This window comes from Saimiri boliviensis, chromosome 4 (assembly GCF_048565385.1).
Source record: "Saimiri boliviensis isolate mSaiBol1 chromosome 4, mSaiBol1.pri, whole genome shotgun sequence".
Lineage (NCBI taxonomy): Eukaryota > Metazoa > Chordata > Mammalia > Primates > Cebidae > Saimiri > Saimiri boliviensis.
Genome location: NC_133452.1, coordinates 162,712,002 through 162,733,291, shown reverse-complemented (window position 1 = coordinate 162,733,291; position 21,290 = coordinate 162,712,002). Strand labels below are relative to the sequence as shown.

The 21,290-nt window shown below is 41.0% G+C and overlaps 1 protein-coding gene across 3 annotated transcripts in view; it reads right to left on the bottom strand.

Annotated features, from left to right (window-relative positions):
• The window catches only part of GMNN (geminin DNA replication inhibitor), a 76,250-nt gene that overhangs the window by 54,846 nt on the left and 114 nt on the right, over positions 1-21,290 (bottom strand). The window contains exon 1 of one of the 3 annotated variants that reach the window (XM_074398531.1): positions 20,392-21,281. The exons of 1 other annotated variant lie outside the window; for it this stretch is intronic. The gene's annotated coding sequence lies outside the window, so the exon portion shown is untranslated. Of the gene's footprint in view, positions 1-20,391; positions 21,282-21,290 lie in introns of those variants that run through there. One more of the 3 variants, XM_039462717.2, reaches the window with a different exon arrangement.

Sequence of the window (21,290 nt, the reverse complement as noted above, 5' to 3'; positions counted from 1 at the left end):
GAATTAACAGGAAGAGGAACTGGCAGAGGAGGAAGGAGGCTGAGATCTGCTGACATTGCTGAGCTGCTGAATGAATGCCAGCTACCAAGTTGCAGTATGACTCATGTCTTTACTCCCAACTTTTATTTCTTTCTTCAGGCTTATATTACAAACAGGTCATGATTAATCTCACTTAACAAAGTATTCCTGTCCAAAGCTTTTAGCCATTTGCCTTTGCAGACAGTTTAGATCTTTTACTTGAAGCAAAGAATAGTTGATTTTGTGCTAAAAGTCTTCCTAGCAGAGGGTCTTCCTGGCTTCAGATGATATCAGTGACCTTAATGTGTTCAGCTTGTGGCACAGAATTCCAGAACTCTGGAAATAGCAATGCAGTAACAGAAAAGGATTCAGAAAAGAGCTTTTTTATGCTCTTGTTGCCTAGGCTAAAGTGCAAAGGCAGGATCTTGGCTCACCACAAACCCACAACCTGCGCTTCCAGGGTTCAAGCAATTCTCCTGCCTCAGCCTCCTGAGTAGCTGGGATTATAGGCATGTGCCACACACCTTGCTAATTTTGCATTTTTAGTAGAGACAGGGTTTCACCATGTTGGTGAGGCTGGTCTCGAACTTCTGACCTCAGGTGATCCACCTGCCTCAGCCTTCCAAAGCACTGGGATTACATGCGTGAGCCACAGCGCCTGGCCTAGGAAAGAGCTTCTTTAAGGTCACACACATGGATTTCATAAACAGCCCAGATTGTCTTTAATTCTTTGTTCTTCTGTTTTACAGATGCTTGAGGTTTTATTAGTGATTTGGTATTACTATTGCTTGTTATCTTTTAACTGAATTCTTAGGAATTTTTACTTGTATGAAATTCATAATCTTAGCCATGCGCTTTTTTTCTCTTCTAAAGCTTTCCTTCCATTCTTTTACCTTCACATTCACTGAATTTCTTGTGTATGCCACTACTAAGTCTCAAGCTCCTACAATTACTCTAATTTCTACTTCTGTATATTGTTATATCATCTTCTCCACCTTACCTCCTACCTTTCTGGGAGTCTTATCTCCCTCCTTTCTAAAATAAATTCATCTAAGGTGTTCCCAACTATCCTAGGCAAACCTTAGAGGACTTCACTTCTACTTGGCCTTCATTCTCCCACTTCATTGGTTCCTTCCCCATTTACCTTCAACTCTCCAACAGGTCTCTGTGGATAGTCAGCCCAGGTCCCAGAACGCTGTTTCTGTGGGCTACCAAACCTCTTAAATGGATGGCAAACGGCTTGGGGTTAGATTTGCTCTTTATCTATAGTCTCATGTACTGCATACTTGACAATGAGGTTTCCACCCTCTCAGCAACACTGAAACTGTTTTCTAAAATGTTAACAATTCTTTCCTGGTTTTTCTTTTTCTATACTTCTCCACAGCATTAAAAAAAAAAAAAAAAAAGATTTCTTCTACCTCAAACGCTCTGCTTCCTTGGCTTCCACCCTGTTTGCTAGCAGTCCCTCTCCTTTTCATTGCCTTCTATTTCTCTTGCTATTCCTTTGCTACACATTCCCTCGCTCCCTGTTTTCTCTCTATCCTTTCACTCCAAAGTCACATCATCTTCTCTATAGCCATTAACTCTGTGGTAAAAAAAAAAAGGCCTGTTCTGTTTTCTTTTTCTTTTCTTCTTCTTTTTTTTTTTTTTTTTAAGCAGTCTTGCTCTGTGGGCCAGGCTGGATGGCTCTGTCTCAGCTCACTGTAACCTCTGCCTCCTAGGTTCAAGCAATTCTTCTGCCGCAGCCTCCCAAGTAGCTGGGATTACAGATGCCTGCCATCATGCCTGGCTAATTTTTGTATTTTTAGTAGAGACAGGGTTTCACCATATTGGCCAGGTGGTCTCAAACTCTTGACCTCAGGTGATCCGCCTGCCTCAGCCTCCCAAAGTGCTGGGATTACAGGCATGAGCCACTATGCCGGGCCTGTCCTGTTTTCTCACAAAAGCTCTCATTCGTCTTTATCAACTACCTACTATTTATTTACTTATAGACATTTCACTAGTGCTGCAATATAAAATTTTATTTTATGTATGTATGTATGTATTTATTTTTTATTTTTTGAGATAGAGTCTCACTCTGTAGCCCAGGCTGGAGGGCAATGGTGAGTTATCAGCTCAATGCAATCTCTGCCTCCTGGGCTCAAACAATCCTCCCACTTCAGCTTCCCGAGTAGCTGAAACTACAGGTGTGTGCCACCACACCAAGCTATTTTCTTTGTATTTTTAGTAGAGATGGGCTTTTGCCATATTGGCCAAGCTAGTCTCAAACTCCTGACCCCAAGTGATTCGTCTGCCTTGGCCTGCCAAAGAGCTGGGATTATAGGTGTGAGCTACCATGCCTGGCCTTATTTATGTATTTATTTTTGAGATGAGGTCTCACTTTGTCACCCAGACTGGAGTATAGTGGTGCTATGACAGCTAACTGCAGCCTCAAGCTCTTGGGCTCAAGCAATCCTCCTGCCTCCGCCTCTTAAGTAGCTGGGACTAGAGGCACAAGCCACCATGCCTAGATAATTTTTATAAGTGTTTTGTAGAGATGGCATCTCACTATATTGCCCAGGCTGGTCTTGAACTTCTGGGCTCAAGCAGTCCTCCCATAGGTGGGCTCAAGGCTTGGGTTTCCAAAGTGCTGGGGTTACAGGCATGAGCCACTGTGCCTGGCTGGTGCTGCAATGTGAATACACCTGCCTTCTCAAACTAGTTCGCCTTCCCACTTTCCTGCCTGTGGTCATGGCATGGTCACTTGCTTAGTCACTGTCTTAGTCTGCTTATGCTGCTGTAACAAAACACCACAGACTGGATAGCTAAAACAACAGAAGTTGATTTTCTCATAGTTCTCTGGGTTAGAAGTCGAAGATCAAGGTTCTGGTAGGTTTGGTTTCTCCTGAACTCTTTCTCTTTGGCTTGCAAATGGCCATCTTCTTGGTGGGTCATCACATGACTTTTTTTTTTTTTTTTTTTGCCCCAGAGGTAGGGTCTGACTCTGTTGCCTCAGGCTCCTGAGCTCAAGCAATGCTCCTACTTCAGCTTCTCAAGTTGCTGGGATTACAGGCATGTACCACTGTACCCAGCAATGGCCTTTCCTTTGTGCATGTATTTCTGGTTTCTCTCCCTTTTCTTATAAGGACATTAATCTTACTGGATTAAAGACCACACTAATAATTTTTTCATCTTAATCATCTCTTTAAAGGTTTTATCTCTAAATACAGGCACATTCTGAAGCACACTAGGGATTAGGATTTCAATATTGAATATGAATTTTGGGGAGGCACAATTCAGTCCTTAACAGTTACCCAGGCAAAAACTTGGGTGTCCTCTTCACCTCTCTAATTTTCTATCCAGATATTTTACCTTCTAGATTCTTCCTATTAAGTGTTTAAATTCATCTTTTTATCACCATTGCCAGTGCCATTTTCAGGCCTTAATCAACTCTAAATTTCCCTGCCTGGTCTTTTATAAGGCCCTATGTAATCTGACCCATCTTGTCTTTTCTTTTACTATTTTTATCATGTACACTGTAGAAAATATAACACTATATTTTTGTGTCTGGCTACTTTCAGTCAATAAAAAAGCAACGGTCCTCTTCCCTACCCTAGACCCATTTCCCAAATGCAGCCTTCATATAGTTGAAAATTCAAAAGGTACCAAAGTCTAAATTGTGAAAAGTCTCCCTCCCACAGGCAACCAATCTTATCAGTTTATTGTATATCCTGATCTTTTTTTTTTTTTTTTTTTTTTTTGAGACAGAGTTTCGCTCTTGTTACCCAGGCTGGAGTGCAATGGCACGATCTCGGCTCACCGCAACCTCCGCCTCCTGGGTTCAGGCAATTCTCCTGCCTCAGCCTCCTGAGTAGCTGGGATTACAGGCACGTGCCACCATGCCCAGCTAAGTTTTTGTATTTTTTAGTAGAGACGGGGTTTCACTATGTTGACCGGGATGGTCTCGATCTCTTTACCTTGTGATCCACCCACCTCGGCCTCCCAAAGTGCTGGGATTACAGGCTTGAGCCACCGCGCCCGGCCCGTATATCCTGATCTTACAGATAATTTGTATTCATGGGTATGTCTATTGATTTTCCCACAAATTGCAGTTTACTAGTCCGTTCTCATACTGCTATGAAGAAATGCCTGTGATTGGGTAATTCATAAAAAAAACAGAGAGTTAAGGGACTCACAGTTCCATATGACTGGGGAGGCCTCACAATCATGGCAGAAGGTGAAGAAGGAGCAAAGGCACATTTTACACGGTGGCAGGCAGGAGCGCATGTGCGGGGGAGCTGCCCTTTATAAAATCATCGGCTCTTGTGAGGCCAGTCACTATCAAGAGAACAACATGGGAAAAACCCACGATTCAATTACCACCCGCCGGGTCCCTCCCATGGCATGTGGGGATTATAGGAGCTAATTCAAAATGAGATTTGGGTGGCGACACAGCCAAATATCAGGCAGCATATTGTAGACACTGTTTACCGATACACATTGCAATTATCATTTAATATAACAAAAGTAGCAAGCAATTCTTTAGCACTTTCTATTTTCCTATTAGTATACTGAATGCTTTGCATGTTTTAACTCATTTAACCCTTGAGATAACCTCCTGGGGTAAGAGCTAATATAATCCCCATTTTACAAATCAGAAAATTGAGACACAAAGACGATTGGCAGAATCAGATTCAAACCTAGAAGGCCAGCCCCTAGAGCTCAGAACTTAACCACAATAGCATGTTACTATGTCTTAGGGATTGTTCTAAACCTGGACATAAAAAGTTGCATTCTTTTCAAACTTTTCTATTACTGGAGTGAAACACATGTTCAGGAAGTTGTACAAATCATATGAAATGATGAAGGAATCATTAGAAACTGAAGATAACTGTATAATCACCACCTAGTTCAAGAAACCAGAACCATAGAAACACCCTTTCCTCTCATGTGCTCCTAATTAAAGCTTGCAACGATTATAAAATATGGCCCCAAATATTCTGACACCTCCTCCCATCAAGAAATAACATCTCTAAGTCCTGCCCTTGAATCATAATTCAATTAACAGCTTAACCCATAGACTACTGCAGAAGTAGCCGGGCGCGGTGGCTCAAGCCTGTAATCCCAGCACTTTGGGAGGCCGAGGCGGGTGGATCACGAGGTTGAGAGATCGAGACCATCCTGGTCAACATGGTGAAACCCCGTCTCTACTAAAGGTGCAAAAAATTAGCTGGGCATGGTGGCACGTGCCTGTAATCCCAGCTACTTAGGAGGCTGAGGCAGGAGAATTGCCTGAGCCCAGGAGGCGGTGGTTGCGGTGAGCCGAGATCGCGCCATTGCACTCCAGCCTGGGTAACAAGAGCGAAACTCCGTCTCAAAAATAAATAAATAAATAAATAAATAAATAATTTAAAAAAAAAAAAAAAAAAAAAAGAATACTGCAGAAGTGATACTGTGCCAGTTTTCAGGCCAGGCCTTAAGAAACTGGCAGCTTTCTCTTCCTGTTTCTCAGGACGTTTCCTCTTGGAATCCAGCCACCATGATAAAGAAAAACCATGCACCTACATGAGAAGGTGTAGGTATTCTGGCCAACCAGTCCCTGAGGTCTGAGCAGTCAGTTAGCTGCCAGACGTGTAAGTGGGCAAGACTTCCAATAATTTCACCTCCAACTCTCAAGTCTCCAACAATACCCACCCTCACTACCCCCACCCTTTGAGCTGTCCAAGCTGATGCTGTGTGAGACAGAAATGAGCTGTCCCCTCCAAGCCCTGCCTAAATTGCAGGCTTGCTAGCAAAGCACACTGTGGTTGTCGTTTTAAGCTGCTAAATTTGGGGTGGTTTTTTTATGTGGCAATAGATAACCAAGGCACTATTTTCTTTTCTCCTACCAAGGGTAATCACTACCTTGACTTCTGCTACTATAGATTAGTTTTGCTTATTCTTCAACCTTATATAAATAGACTTTTATACAGTTATATACTTTGTATTGTACAAACTTATATAGTTAGCATTATTTTGTGTCTGGCTAATTTCTCTCAATATAATATTTGTGGGATTCATCCATGTTGTTGCATGTAGCTATCACTGATTATTGTAAAACATTTCTTTGTATGCCTATATTATATCACAATTTGTTTACCCATTCTACTGTTGATGGACACTTAGGTTGTGTTCTATTTGGAGCTACTCTGAATAATAATGCTTTAAATATTCTTTTTTAAAAATATATAAAAATGCTTTATTTTGCTCTCTCCACCCTGAATAAAGGTTTAGCCAGTTATAGCATTGTGGTTGACATTTGTTAACCTTAGTACTTTGAAGAAATACACACTTTGTCATTCACTGGTTTTTTTCTTCAAACATTTTTCTATTCTCTGGTGGCATTAATTTTTTCTTTTAATTTGTTGATTTTTACTTTTTATGTATACATAATAGTTGTGCTGCCATGAATATTCTTAATTCCTTACAAAGTAAAATCAGATCATTGTCTCATACACTCCCTCTCATGTATCTTTCCCCTTCCGCATTCCAACTTCTGTTAGCTATGTCTTTAGTTTCACATTGTCAAGGGGGAACAGCACTGGTATTCTGTGCATGACAATATTCCAGGAGTATATGTTATTTCTATAGGTTTGTTCTAAGAGTGTAATGCCAATATATAAGGTTGCATTGTTATGACTATGTAAATACTGTTCACTATAGAGCAAAACGTTGTTCTGGGAATAATGCCTTCCCTCCAAGTTCCGTTATCACAATGCCTGGGCCGTTCACAATAGTGTTCTTGTTGTTTGTTTGTTTGCTTGTTTGTTTTGTTTTTCAGACAGGGTCTCATTCTGTTGCCCAGGTTGCAGGGCAGTAGCATGATCTCAGTTCAGTGCAACCTCTGCCTCCTAGGTTCATGCAATTCTCCCACCTCAGTCTCCCAAGTAACTGATACTACAGGCACATGCCACCACACCCAGCTAATTTTTGTATTTTTTGGTAGAAACAGGATTTTACCATGTTGGCCAGGCTGGTCTCAAACTCCTGACCTCAAGTGATCCACCTGCCTCAGCCTCCCAAAGTGCTGGGATTATAGGCATAAGCCACTGTGCCTGCCTACAATAAAGTGTTTTTAACATCTATCCAAATAGACCCTCTTTTCATTCAGTTGCTCAAAAATAATGCCACATTTTTAGTTTGCTCCATATTTGGACATTTTTTTCTCAGCATTTTTATTTTTATTTTTATTTTGAGACAGCGTTTCACTCTGTCACCCAGGCTGGAGTGCCGTGGTGCCATCATGGCTCATTGCAGTCTGGACCTCCTGGGCTCAAGCAACTCTCCTGCCTTAGCCTCCTGGTAGCTGGACTATAGGTATGTGCCACCATGCCTGGCTAATTTTTGTAATTTTTGTAGACACAAGGCTCACTATGTTGCCCACACTGGTCTCAAACTCCTGGACTCAAGAGATCCACCCACCTGGGCCTCCCAAAGTACTGAGCTTATAGGTAGCCTGTATTTCTAATTATTATCTTTCTTTATTTAGAAGTATATTAGTTTCCTAGGGCTGCCATAACAAATTACTGGAACCTAGGTGGCTTTAAACAACAGAAATTTATTCTCTCATAGTTCTGGAAGCTGGAAGTCAGCAGAGCCATGCTCTCTCTGAATTCTAAGGAAGAAACCTTTCTTTCTCTCTTTCTTTCTTTCTCTTTCTTTTCTTTTTATTTTTCTTATTTTATTTTTTCTTTTATTTCCGAAGAGAAGAAAACTTCCTGCCTCTGAATAGTTTCTGGTGGCTCTCAGCCATCTTTGGCATTGTTTGGCTTGCAGCTTCAGCACTCAAATCCCTACCTCCTTCTTCACATGACCTTCTTCTCTATGTATCTCTGTGTCTTCTCTTATTCTTTTAAGTAACCCAGTCATTGGATTTAGGGACCACCCTAAATCCAGGATGATTACATCTTGAGATCCTTAACTAACTACATTTGCAAAGATCCTCTCTCCAAATCAGATCACATTCTGAGGTTTCAGGTAGACATGAGTTTTGGATATATACTATTCATCCCACTACAAGAAGAAAAATAAGACTTGCTCACGATGTCATTAATATCTTCCTTACTCTAAGTAATGTAAAGAAAAAGGGAATTTATAGGGTAGATAACTAAACAAAGATTAATCCAGGAGCTCAAACAATGTCATCACTGCAATGTTTCTTTCTCTCCATATTCTAGTTTGTTTTCCTCTGTATTGGCTTTATTCTCAAGCAAGCTCACTTCATATACTGGCAAATAGAGGTATCGGTATCCTTCTAGGAGCATCTCCTCTTCACAGACTGTGATCCTAGCAAAAATAAAAACAACTCTCTAGATAGTTCCAGCAAAATACCCATGGACTGCCTGACAGAACTTGCCTAAGTCATTTCTGAACCAACCACTGTGGCCAGGGCCATGAAAGAACTCACTTGGCCAAACCTGAGCCATAAGCCCACACATGATGTTGAGAGGTGAGAATATCCCACCCCAACCACAGGAACTAAGCATGGGGTAGGGATGGAGCCCTAAGAAATTCTTGGGAGGCAAAAAACACATGTTCATTATTCCTTGAAAAATGGAAAAATAGCTTTATGTTGCCCTAACACTTGGTTGATAGTTTAGCTGAACATAAAAGTATACGTTTATAATTCTTTTTTAAAATGTTGAAAACAACATTACCTTGTTTTATTTCTTCTTATAATTTTATCATAAAAGATTTCAAAGTAAAAGTTAAAAGAATTTATAGTGAACACCTACCTATATACCTACAATCTAAGTTTACAAATAACATTGTTTGTTTTACCAAACATCTAACCATCTATCTATCCCTCTATTCATCTGTTGACCCTTCTTTTTTATGTATTTCAAAATAAATTGCAGTCATCACTACACTTTACTCTCAAGTACTTCAGTATGCATACCATTACTTAGAATTCAATATTTGTTTATAATTGTTTTCATTTAAGGTAAAAATTGTGCATAAAATACACAACTATTAAATGTACCATTCAATGAGTTCTGACATTGCAACTCAAATCCATATCAAGATACAGAACATTTTAGATGTTCCCTTATGTTTCTTTCTAGTAAATCCCTGCACCTACCCCATGGTATGTCTTCATGAGGATGAATTCTTATAGCATTTTTTTTTGAGACAGGGTCTTGCTCTGTTGCCCAGACTAGAGTGCAGTGGCATGATCTCAGCTCACTGCAACCTCCACCGCCTAGGTTCAAGTGATTCTTTTGCCTCAGCTCCCAAGTAGCTGGGATTATAGACACCTGCCACCATGCTCAGCTAATTTTTTTATTTTTGGTAGAGACAGGGTTTCACCATGTTGGCCAGGCTGGTCCCGAACTCCTGACTTCAAGTGGCCTCCCAAACATTAAATCTTTTCTATATCGTTCTTTTATTCAGCACACTTCTGAGATTCATCCACGTTGTAGTCTGTATGTATTTCACTGCATGACTATTCCACAGGTCATTTACCCATTCTCCCACTGATGGACACATGGGCTGTTTCCAATTTTCAGCTATTAAGAATAACGCTGCTTGGCCGGGCGCGGTGGCTCAAGCCTGTAACCCCAGCACTTTGGGAGGCCGAGGCGGGTGGATCACGAGGTCGAGAGATCAAGACCATCCTGGTCAACATGGTGAAACCCCGTCTCTACTAAAAATACAAAAAATTAGCTGGGCATGGTGGTGCGTGCCTGTAATCCCAGCTACTCAGGAGGCTGAGGCAGGAGAATTGCCTGAACCCAGGAGGCGGAGGTTGCGGTGAGCCGAGATCGCGCCATTGCACTCCAGCCTGGGTAACAAGAGCGAAACTCTGTCTCAAAAAAAAAAGACACTGCTATAAATATTCTTGTACACATCTTTTTGTAGACAGTTTTCATTTCTCTTGAATAAATACCTAGGAGTGAAGTTGGTGAGTCTACAGGGTAGGACTATTATCACACCACTGCACTCCAGCCTCGTTGATGGAGCAGCGAGGAAGGGTCTTGCTCCATCAACGAGGCTGGAGTGCAGTGGTGTGATAATAGCTCACTGAAGCCTCAACCTACCAGGCTCAAGCGATCTTCCAATGTCAGCCTCCTGAGTTGCTAGGACCACAGGCATGCACCACCATGCTGGGCTAATTTTTAAAATTTTTTGTAGAGATGAGGTCTTGCAATGTTGCCAGGCTGAGGTTGTACCATTTAATAGTCTATCCATAATATATGAGAATTTTGGTTGCTCTACATCCTTGCTATTATCTGATGTTGTCGGTCCTTTAAATTTTATCCATATTGATGAGTATATAGTGGTATTTCATTTTTATTTCTGTTTTCATTTCCCTGATGTTAAATAATTCTGAGCACTTTTTGTGCCATTTCTGTATCTTTTTGGGGGTGTATTAGTCTGTTTTCACATTGCTAATAAAGACATACCCAAAACTGGGTAATTTATAAAAGAAAGAGGTTTAATGGGCTCACAGTTCCACATGGCTGGGGAGGCTTCACAATCATGGCAGAAGGCAAGGAGGAGCAAGTAATGTCTTACATCGATGGCAGCAGGCAAAGAGAATTTGTGCAGGGAAACTCCTCTTTATAAAACCATCGGCTCTCTTGAGACTTATTCACTATCATGAGAACAGCACAGGAAAAGACCTGCCCCCATGATTCAAGTACCTGTGACTGGGTCCCTCTCATGATGCATGGGAATTGTGGGAGCTATAATTCAAAATCAGATTTGGGGAGGGACACAGGCAAACCATATCAGGGGGTATATGATTAAACTTTAACTCATTTTTAAAAGTTGATTGTTTATCTTTTTATTAATAAGTTGTAGGGATTCTTTACACATTCTGAATTCTAATTCTTTGTCAAATAAATGTTTTAAAGATTTTTTTTCCAAGTTGTGACTTGCCTATTTATTTTAAGTGTTTTTGATAAAGAAATGTTTTAAAATTTGAGGATTTTAATTTGCCAATTCTTTCTACAAAGGTTTTGCTTTTAGTGTCTTATCTAAGAAACTCTGCCTGCCCTCAAGTCATGAAAATATTTTCCAGTGTCTTCTTCTGTCTTTTGCATAAGCTACTACATTTAGGCCCAAGGTTCATCAATTTTTATGCATGATGTGATGTAGTTGTTAAGATCCCCCCAACACCTCCCCACCCAGTATGTATACCCAATTGTTCTGCAGTATTTATTGAAAAGATACTATTGTTTTCTGATATCTAATAATTGTAGATATTTAGCCTGTTGTTAGTCTGATTTTCATTCCCTTGTAGGTAACCTATTTGCCTTTGTTCTGGGTGCCTTCTGAATCTTATCTTTTTCCTTAGTTCATCTACTGTTATCTTGTTTGTCTTTCAGTATGCCCTTTCAATCTGAAGATTCACAGGTATATCAGCTTTGGCATATTTTCTTCAATGATTTCTGCAGTAACTTCTATTCTTGCATACTCTCTGGGTTTTCTTTCTGGAACTCCTATTAGTTAGAGCTGGAACTGGGATTAGACCTCTAGGAGTTTTGTTTTCTAGTTGCTTTTCTTTCTCCTTTTTACTAATGTCACATTTTGACCAATTTTGAAGTATGACAAGCTTATTAATTTCCAAGTGCTCTCTGGTGTTCTCCATTGTGCTTTATTGTAACATCTCATTGTGATTTCATGTACTGTCTTCTAAACTACCTCTGAGAATACTAACTAGAGTCTTTAAACAATTCTTTTGCTGTTCCCCAAATTGTTTCTTGTGTAGTCAGCCTTTATTTTTGCTTCTTCTAGTTTTTGAAATTGCTTCTAGCTGATTTTCTTCATGTTTCCAGCGATTTGAGGGTACTTTTTTATGTTAAAAAGAGAAAGAGGAAATTAGCTGATTTTCCTGTGTTTCCTCTATTATTATATACAAAGCTGTTTTCCTGCTAGTTAACTGTCCAGAAAACAGAAGAGGCTGACAGGAAGTTCTTTTTTTTTTTTTTTTTTTTTTTTTGAGATGTAGTCTTGCTATATTGCCCAGGCTGGAGTACAGTGGTATAATCTTGGCTCACTGCAACCTCTGCCTGCCAGGTTCAAGTGATTCTTCTGCCTCAGCATCTAGAGTAGCTGGGACTACAGGTGCCTGCCACCACACCTGGCTAATTTTTGTATTTTTAGTTGAGACAGTATTTTGGCATTTTGGCCAGGCTGGTTTCAAACTCCTGACCTCAGGTGATATACCTGTCTCAGACTCCCAAAGTGCTGGGATTGCAGGCATGAGCCACCAAGCTCAGCATGAAAGGAAATTTTATCAGCTGAGTAGACAGTGCTAAAGGGATTCCCTTTAGGATACAGGGACAGGGAGCCAAGAAAGAGGGCTTTAACTGGGTTGCCACTACCAGCATTAGTTTATGAGAATTTAATTAAAAACTATGGTCTACTAATTGTCTTCCTCTCATTCTCTTAGGTGTTCTAGTTTTGTTCACTTGAAAATTATTTATTACTCTTTTTAATTGTGTATTGGGAGAGAGGGAGACCAAAGTGTGTTCAGGCAGCCATCTTGAACCACAGCTTCATGCTATCTTTTCTCAAGGATTTCCTGCTCTATCTAAATGTGTATCTTCCATTGTTTCCCGTGTGATATCTTTACTGTCTCATGGATACACCAAGCTAATATCCACCTTTATGCCCTCAGTTATTACGTTTCCTTTTCAGAAATTTCATTCTTCTCTTCCCTCTCTTCTTCCACTTAAATCTAGTAAAATTCTTACCAACTTTTAAAGCTTAATTTGAGCACACTTCCTTTGTGAATCATTTAACCTAGCTTTCATTGGGTTAAATTCATTTCATTTTCCTACTTGTCTTACTATTATCTTGCTCAATGCTTGTCATTCACAGGTCAGTTCTTAATTATACAGCCGAGTATTACTGACTCTTTTTAGATGTTTATTATTATTCTGACCTACTTAAAACTCCTTGGGAACAAGTGTTTATTTTTCTCTAGCCTTCAAAACACACAGCACAGGTGTGCTTATATAGTGGGTATTCAACAAATATTTGTAATTGATTAACTTCTCTATTTGCATTAGAGGAGGGAGATAACTAACTGCTCGTGTTTCGTTTTTCTGGAAACAGTAGGAAGACTGTCTTTGAATTGGAAGCTGAAGAGTGAAGGTCCATTTCAGTCATAAAGAAAATTGCTAATTATTCCACACTAAGGAAAAACTTAAGTTTTATAGCATAAATATTATTTGCTGAAAGCAATGACAATAGACAGATCCAGAAGAGTTGAAGCAAGCAGGGCAAGAGTGGTTTGCAGAAAAGTAAAAGCAAAATGTGACTAAAAATAGACTTTACAGTCTAGCATTTCCACAGTGAGCGAGTTCTCCTAACATTGCTAATGGTGTCATCTTCAACTAAAGGTTTAGAGGTAAAACAAGAGCAAAAGAATTGGAAATGGTATGCTTCTAGTATCCATATCACCAAATATATCTGCTTCACCATCTCTTTGGACACTTGGTAGGTTTGTATTGGTATTTCCTTGATCTCATGTGACTTGCTTTGGCCAAAGAAACTAGAGTGAGATTGTTACCACTTCCAGGTGGAAGCTTAAAAGCCAATGTGGGATTTGTCATGTCTCTGTTTTCTGCCTCAGGGAACGTGGAAATATGTGATTCTCCATAATTCTGAACTCCTGAAAACCTATCACTCATTGTGAGTGAATAACAAAGCTTTGTTGTTTAAGCCACTGAGATTTTGGGGGTTTTATTTTAGTATAATCTAGTCCAAGGCAACCTGCAGGCAGGCTGCATTTTTCTGTTTTGTTTGTTTGTTTTACAGTTTTGTTGGAACACAGGCACACGCATTTGTTTATGTATTATCTATGGCTACTTCCATGCTACAACTGAGTTGAGTAGTTGAAAGAGAGATTGTACAGGCTGCAATCCAAAAATTTACTGACCTCTGAACTAGTCTGTGCTGACTACAATAGACCTAGAGGTCTCTGGTAAATGTCTTTAGATGGCTACTTTCTCTGCTGTACACAACACAAAAGATGTTGATAGCAGCCAGGGTCTAGGAAGGCTTTAGTGATTCCTGCCTCTTGATACTCACACTCTTCTGCAGTCCCTGCCCACAGAGTAGGGCTGACTTGTATAACCAATAAGGAAAGGACAGAGTATTGCTTCTTTGCCTAGGTCATCAAAGATATTATGGCTTCCATCTTCCTCTTTCTGAAATCACTTACTCAGAAGGAAGCCAGCTACCATGTTGTGAGGATACTTAAAAAGCCCACATCGTGGCCGGGCACGGTGGCTCAAGCCTGTAATCCCAGCACTTTGGGAGGCCGAGGCGGGTGGATCACGAGGTCGAGAGATCGAGACCATCCTGGTCAACATGGTGAAACCCCGTCTCTACTAAAAATACAAAAAATTAGCTGGGCATGGTGGTGCGTGCCTGTAATCCCAGCTACTCAGGAGGCTGAGGCAGGAGAATTGCCTGAACCCAGGAGGCGGAGGTTGCAGTGAGCCGAGATCGCGCCATTGCACTCCAGCCTGGGCAACAAGAGCGAAACTCTGTCTCAAAAAAAAAAAAAAAAAAAAAAAAAAAAAAAAAAAAAAAAAGCCCACATCGTGAGAAACTGAGGCCTCCTGCCAACAGTCACACCAGTCAAACCTTCAGATGACCGGTACTTCGGCCAAAATCTTGACTGCAACCCCATGAAAGACTGTGAGGCCAAACTGTAAAGCTGCTACCAAATTCCTGATCCACAATCAATATGAGATAATACATTTTTGTTATTTTAAGCTGCAAAATTTTAGGGCAATTTGTTTCAAATTGATAACATACAGCAGGCGTCCCAAACTTTTTACCCAGGGGGCCAGTTCACTGTCCCTCAGACTGTTGGAGGGCCATCACATACTGTGCTCCTCTCACTGACCACCAATGAAAGAGGTGCCCCTTCCTGAAGTGCGGCGGGGGGCCGGATAAATGGCTTCAGGGGGCCGCCTGTGGCCTGCGGGCCGTAGTTTGGGGATGACTGACATACAGTGTTCAAATGAAAAAGTGTACCGGTGCCCTGTATACTTATGTATGTATATATTTGCACATAGGCTTATATATATACAAACATATATTATTACTGAACAAAGAATCATGGATGTTCAAAATTACAGTATACTTGTATGATTTTAGATAAGTGGAATTACCTTATCTATGGAAGAAATTATTATACATGTATATATCTTTCCCATTCCTTTTCCACACTTAATCTTTGTGGAATAGTGGGTGGAATGTGTTCTGGGAACAGAAGAAAAAAATTTCTAAAATATTTAAATTTTTCTTGATATGCTAACTGCTCAAATTTGCCTTAAGTTCTTTGTATGTGGGAAGAGGGTAGGAAGAGTGGTGCAAACTTTCTGTAATACTTTAACATTCGATTTCTAAGGATGATGATGGATTTCTAACAAAAGTGTCAGAAGGTCGCGTTTTCAATTTATGTGCTGTAATCTTCCTAGACATGTTAAATGGAATAGAAAGAACATTTTGAATTATAAGAGTGACAGCTGGAATCTAGAAAAAGATTTGAAAGGAAATTAAGAAGTAGTCAAGAAGCAAAAGTCTGTGAGAGCCTAGGGTCAAGGAAAACTAAATGTAAGTGTGTTTGATAACAACTGAGACCAACAAACAAAGATAATGGTTAAAAAATTCCTTATTAAATGGTACCAGCAGATGTGTTTGGACAGTAATCTGCAAAGCCTTAACCCAAAGTGTAAACAAAAAGTATATAATTAATATTTTTGGATAATGCTGGGGGACATAAAGCATGAGAAGTGGAAAAGAAAAAAAGAAAGGCAGTGGGAGGAAAAGCAGCAGCAGGGAAAAGCAGTTAAAAAGTGAAGAAAACACATGGTGGGCCAGAAGTACTCATCTGAAAATGCCTCTGGTTCCCAACCCTGTCCCAGACTTCTGAACAATGGCTGCCACCTGACCGAATCTCATTTCTTTTGTCTTTTTTTTTTCTTTTTCCTGAGATGGAGTTGTTGCCCAGGTTGGAGTGCTGTGGTACAATCTTGGCTCACTGCAACCTCAGCCTTCCTGGTTCAAGCAATTCTCCTGCCTCAGGCCTCTGAGTAGCTGGGATTACAGGCGTACACCACCACACCTGGCTAATTTTCTGTATTTTTAGTAGAGATGGGGTTTCATCATGTTGGCCAGGTTGGTCTCAAACTCCTACCTCAGGTGATCCACATGGATAAAACCCTCCCAAAGTGCTGGGATTGTAGGCTGGAGCCACTGTGCCTGGCCCAAACTTCATTTTTTAAGCCTACAACTTGTTTCAGGCCTTCAGTAAATATTCAACTATCAGCCTGCAAATAAGCAGTGACCTCTATAGTTTGGGCTTATATGAAATAAGGGTAATCCCAGCTACTCAGGAGGCTGAGGCAGGAGAATTGCCTGAACCCAGGAGGCGGAGGTTGCGGTGAGCCGAGATCGCGCCATTGCACTCCAGCCTGGGTAACAAGAGCGAAACTCTGTCTCAAAAAAAAAAAAAAAAAAGAAAAGAAATAAGGGTGAGACTAAAGAAGAAATTACCAAGCTATCCACTGATGCCCCTAAAAAGAGTAAGAAAAGCGCTCAAACATAGTTTCTCCTTTTAATAGCCTTTTTGTTTCACAACCATGCGGCTCTGCTGTGGATGGGAGGTCTGTGTGTGCTAGAGTATGTGCTGAGAAAATCCCATTGGACTGTTAAATTTTACTAACACACAATATCATAATTATCCTAGATGGTAAATCTGTAGGGTTGAAATCTGGTGATAAGATCTCTGGTGTGGCTGCTTTCAGGATCAAACTGCAGAGCAACAGAACTTGTTCTCAAGGCCTGCAGAGTCTAAACATAAACTTGTTCTGTTGAAGACGTTTATCTTGCGTATTGAACTGTTAATCATAAATATGGCCAAAATTCAAGGCCCATGTCTGACAAATTTCACAGCACTAATGAAGGGACAAAATGTTTGAGAACCCCTGAGAAGTCTAGTATGCCTGACGACGTTGAGAAAACTAGATTTCTGTAAAAGAAGAGCATGTGTGTACCTACAACGTATGTTTTAAAGGTAAAAGAAAAGGTCGGTACTTTTTAGAAAAGTGAAGACCAGTTATTAAATATTTTACTGTCTACCTATTGTCATATATTCAGGCTCTGTAAGCGCAGGTTTGAGAAATCATTTTCTAACTTGCTATAAATGTCAGAGACTGGGATTATCCAGGGCTGTCCTTCTTTAAGGTTGGAAGTTAACACAGGAGCCCTCCCAAACTCGTCTGGATTGTGTTTCTTCAGGAAGAAGGCTGGCATAGAATCTTTATAAGATGTTATTTCGTTAAAATAAAACCTCTGCAGTGGTATCTGCATTTCAACCACAGAAATTTCACTGTAGCTAGTGGTATAATTTAAAACTCTAAAAGCGAAATTAAGCAGATATTTTTAGCTAAGGTGCCACTATCATCACTCCATGGATCCCATTGTATTTGGAGCAGCTTAACCTAAGTAAGCCATTTCTTCTCCTTTCTTTTTGAGACGGAGTCTCGCTCAGTCACCAGGCTGGAGTGCAGTGGTGCCATCTTGGCTCAATGTAATCTTGGCCTCCCAGGTTCAAGCAATTCTCCTGCCTCAGCCTCCTGAATAGCTGGAATTATAGACACCTGCCATCATGCCCAGCTAATTTTGGTATTTTTAGTAGAGATGGAGTTTTGCCATGTTGGCCAGGATGGTCTTGATCTCTTGACCTTGTGATCCACCCTCCTCAGCCTCCCAAAGTGCTGGGATTACAGGTGTAAGCCACCACACCCAGTCTAAGTAAGCCCTGTCTAACATAATGAAATGCACTTTTTTCCACAGTTACAGAAGCTAAATCTTAAGTGAGTGCTCTCTGACTTTTATGTGAATTTCAGTGAGGAACGTTTGGTCATGGCTTTTAAAAATTTTAGTTCCTTTGATTACCTTATTATTTTATAGTCCTTTCAAGAGAAAATTGAGCTAGCAGTGTTTTCTTCCTCCAGGGCGAATTGTTGCTATTTCTTGGCTCATCTCATAAAGACCTAGCACGGTCCCCAACACAGTGTCATAGAATTTGCTCATCTGTGACCAGGTGTCTCCAATTCTGTTTCACAGTAGCTGAAACTAAAAACTTCACTTTTTTCCTCAACATCTGCTCCATACTGTTTTTTTCATGGTTATTATCGTAGTAAAAAAATTCTTCAATGGTATATTAGATAAAACAAAAAAAGCACAAGGGACAAATGAAAAAAATAGATAAGTTGGACTCTATTAAAAACTTCTGTGCTGCAAAGGATACCACCAAGAAAGTGAAAGAAAAGAATGGGGGAGATTATTTGCGAATTATATATCTGACAGGGAACCTGTATCTAGAATAAATAAATTCTACACCTCGATAATTTAAGAAACATTTTTTTTTTAAATTTAAAATGGGCAAAAGGCTGGGCTTGGTTGCTCACGCCTGTAATCCCAACACTTTGGGAAGCTGAGGCAGGTGAATCACTTGAGGTCAGGAGTTTGAGACCAGCTTGGCCAACATGGTGAAACCCATCTCTATTAAAAATACAAAAATCATCTGGGCATGGCAGTGGGGGCCTGTGGTCCCAGCTACTCAGGAGACTGAGGCAGTAGAATTGCTTGAACCCAGGAGGTGGAGGTTGCAGTCAGCTGAGATCGTGTCACTGCACTCCGGTCTGGGCAACAATGTGAGACTATGTCTCAAAAAATAAATAAACAAACAAATAAATAAATATAAATGGGCAAAAGCTCTGAATAAATATTTCCCCAAAGAAGATATCAGAATGGTCAATAATCACATGAAAAGATGCTCAACATCATTAATCACTGAGTAAAAGAAAATCAAAACCACCATGACACCGGGTACAGTGGCTCACTCCTGGAATCCCAGCACTTTGGGAGGCCAACGTGGGCAGATCTTCAAAGCTCAGGAGTTTGAGGCCAGCCGACCAACATGGAGAAACCCTGTATCTACTAAAAATACTAAAAATACAAAAATCAGCTGGACATAGTGGCACATGCCTGTAGTCCTAGTTACTCAGGAGGCTGAGGCAGGAGAATTGCTTGAACCTGGCAGACGGAGGTTGTGGTGAGCTGAGATTGAGCCATTATACTCCAGCCTGGGCAACGAGAGCAAAACTCTGTCTCAAAAAAAAAAAAAAAAAAAAAAACACCCCACCACCATGACATACTTCTTCATACTCACTAGGATGGTTATACTAAAAAAAACAACTAACAAGAATGTGGAGAAATTAGAACCCTCATACACTGCTGGTGGAAATGTAAAATGGTGCAACAGACTTGGAAAACATCTGGCAGTTTCTTACATGGCAAAAGATAGAGTTAACATATATGCCAGGAATTCCACTCCTACGCATATATGAAGAGAATTAAAAATATCTACACAAAACGAATGTTCATAGCAGCATTACTTATAACAGCCATAAGGCAGAAGCAAACCAAATGTTTATCAATTGAGGAATAAAGAAAATACAGAACAGTCGTACAATGCAATGTTATTCCACAATAAAAAAGAATTAAGTACTGATATATGCCACAGCATGAACCTCGAAAACATTATGCTAAGTGAAGAAGCCAGTCATGAAGGACTACATATTTAATGATTTCATTTATATGAAATTTCAGAAAAGGCAAATCTTTAAACAGAACATAAATGAGAAAGAAGTGACTGCTAATGGGTACAGAATTTCTTCTTGGGGTGATAATGTGACGGCTGCACTACAGTGAATATATTAAAAACCACTAGATTGTATACTTGAAGTAGATAAATATGGCATGTGAATTATATTTCAATAAACCTGTTATTTAAAAAATCCTTCCATGAAGCTGATCATAGATACAAGCCAGGGCAGGGTGAAGAACATATGAGCCACTGGGCGTGGTGGCTCACGGCCTGTAATCCCAGCACTCTGGGAGGCTGAGGCAGGTGGATCACCTAAAGATCATACTGGCTCGTATGTCTCACACGTTCTTTTTTTTTTTTTTTTTTTTGGATGGAGTCTCGCTCTGTCGCCCAGGCTAAAGTGCACTGGAGCGATCTCGGCTCACTGCAATCTCCGTCTCGCGGCTTCAGGCAATTCTCCGGCCTCAGCCTTTCCAGTAGCTGGACCGCAGGCGCCTGCCACCATGCCCGGCTGATTTTACTAGAGTCCAGGTTTCAGCATGTTGGCCAGGCTGCTCTCGGGACTCCTGACTTCAGTGATCTGCCCACCTTGGTCTCCAAAAGTGCTGGAATTACAAGCGTGAGCCACCGTGCTCGGCCTAATTTTTAAAATCTTTCTTTTTAAAACCAATGCCATAAACTGTATGAAGTTTTTTAGTTTGACCCACCTGAGTTTTCCACAGCTACATCATCTTGAAATCAAATCTGCAAAGGACTAGGAAAATGCAAGCTTTATCTTCCGAGGTCAGAAATTATTTAGAAACCTCAGAACTCTCATCCTTTGGTTCTGGACAATTTACACTGAAGCGTGGGTACCAGTTATTCTTTTGGTTCACTGTCTCAGCTCTTTGGCAGAAACAATGTTATTACAGCGGATCTATTTTGATTTCACGAAGTGAAAAGTAGTCATTGGGGTCCCAATGGACTTCTAAACTCTCAGCAGAGTAGCCAATGACTCTACAAGCGTTGCTTATGTGGAGTGCTGACCTTTGCTAAGTACTTACGTAACCGGGTTTTCACGAGCACAGCAGAGCTCTGAGAAACGGACTCCCTGCTCTTTGGTGCCGAGGACGTGCGATTCGGGGGCAAACGCTCTGACGAAGACAGAACCACACAAGGGGCAGGCTGTGGGTCTGTTAGGTCTGAGGTCTTGGGGAGTCCTAACAGAAATTACGTTCTGGCAGTAGCGAGCAAAAACGCACGAGTCAGACCGGGCTGCTCCTCGCCTAAGCCACAGCAGCAGCGTCTGAACAGCGTCTCTGACCTTGTTGGAAGCTTCAGGACCGCCCTGCCTGTCTGCGCACGTGGCGGGGTGGGAACAGAGCAAAGGGGCACTCAGGGGAAACATCGGCTCCCGCACGCCGCTTACACTCCAGGGGTCGAAGTGAGTTCCAGGTTTGTTACTGCAAGTGGGCCGACCCCCAGAAGGACTAACAATTATAAGAATCGAAATAAACAGCTTCCAGTCTTCCAACACACTTTCCCTTTCCTCCTGCCCTAGCCCACTCGCGGCCCACTTCCCCGGCTCCGGCCCGCCCAGCTCGCTGCCTCGCCTCCTTCCCGCGCC